Source organism: Pteropus vampyrus, unplaced genomic scaffold (genome assembly GCF_000151845.1).
Source record: "Pteropus vampyrus isolate Shadow unplaced genomic scaffold, Pvam_2.0 Scaffold10421, whole genome shotgun sequence".
Taxonomy (NCBI): domain Eukaryota; kingdom Metazoa; phylum Chordata; class Mammalia; order Chiroptera; family Pteropodidae; genus Pteropus; species Pteropus vampyrus.
Genome location: NW_011899202.1, coordinates 4,433 through 5,945, shown reverse-complemented (window position 1 = coordinate 5,945; position 1,513 = coordinate 4,433). Strand labels below are relative to the sequence as shown.

At 44.3% G+C, this 1,513-nt stretch overlaps 1 long non-coding RNA gene across 1 annotated transcript; it reads left to right on the top strand.

The window, feature by feature from the left end:
- Positions 1-412: 412 nt before the first annotated feature.
- Positions 413-1,513, top strand: LOC111734957. The gene is made up of 3 exons (XR_002778637.1): positions 413-585; positions 1,138-1,319; positions 1,391-1,513. It is a non-coding gene; the product is annotated as an uncharacterized LOC111734957 (long non-coding RNA).

Here is a 1,513-nt window from a genome sequence, read left to right as displayed (position 1 = left end):
GTTTGGATGGCACATTTATTCCCTGGGAAAATAAGTAACAGTTTGCGAAGGAGCGGGGCTGGGAGGCAGACCTCCCCTTGTTCTGAGAATTCCCCTTGTTCTGATTTTCTGAGGATTCTGATTGAGCCTCCTTAGTCCTTGTTCTGTTGCTGAAAATAATTATGGTTACTTTTGTTTCTGGAACTCTTGGGAGGGAAAAAAAAAGAAAAAGAAATTTGCGGCCTGGAGAGTTTAGTTTTGAAATGCAAACACAGGATTTATGAGTCAGACTTGGGCAGGGTGTCGTTTTCTTTTTAAAGAGCAGCAATATGAGTCCTTGAATTGTCTTTGTTCTCTTGATGTTTAACCCGGATTCCCGGGCAGTTAGTTGGTCAGCCCCAGCACAGCTCCACAGAGCACGCGGCCCAGCGTTGGCACAGCACCCAGGAAATCAGGGCGCCAGGGGAGGGGCTTCGGCCCGGAGGCCAGGTTGATTTACAAGGCGGAATTGGACTAATCACTCTAAAACACTTAGCACGTAAGGATTAGAAATAAAAATTCCTGTTCTTGGGGGGGGGGGGGGGAAAGGCACACAGAAGTGTCATTGTAAGTGACATAATTTACTTCTCTTAACGGTAGGCGCTACAAAGCTGAGTTTACTTTCTAGAAAACTCTTTTCTAGAAAGTTGCATTTTATCACTGCAAAAGGATTTTCTTTCCAAATGAGTAGCTTTCGAGTAAGAGTTTTGGAGTCACAGAGACAGATTAAGAAAGTGATGAAAGGCAATTGTCAAATTCACGGAGGAAAAAAAATACTTTGCTTGGGAGACTTCTTTTTACCTGTCCATAACGGGGTATCGATGTCGGCATCTAACAAGTCAGCAGTTTCTCCGCACCAAATAAGCACTATTTTGCTGAGTAAAGGGAGCCTTACCCTTTTTATTCATTCCTAACCAACGAGGTGCAGGGAGAATTTTAGTCCACCAGGTTTTTACAGTGATGAAAGCCGAGCTGTGTTATTGAGATCACGACAATCGTAGTCAGCATAGGTGGTTGACCTGTAGTATGTGTGTGTGTATAGAGGGCAGGTGGTAGGATGGGGAATCTGCCACGAAATTACGTAAAATAATCGGAATCATTATAATTGCCTAAAAACAGAAACGTGCAACTAGAGAAGCGAGTACTGACGCAAATACTGGGTCTGTTTTGGAAATGTTCTAAGACCAGACTATTAACACAGTGAGGCGTTTTAAACGGAGCTTGCTATGTGTTTGGAGAGAAACACATACCCTTTTATTAGGAACTTGAAACAAACTCTTTGAGTGGCAGTATCACCGTGGGTGAGTTTAATTGCTGGGATTAATAAATCACAGTTGCAAAAGTTAAGTTCTTGGCAGGATTCTCTGTTCAGCTGTTTTCCCCTGGCCTCATTTCATTCCAGGTTTACGGTCTGCATTATGACTGGAGCCAGCAGTCGGCTCGCTCTTTTCCTTTGCTGCCGTTTCGTGGTGGCCCTGGGAGTCCACACCGCGGC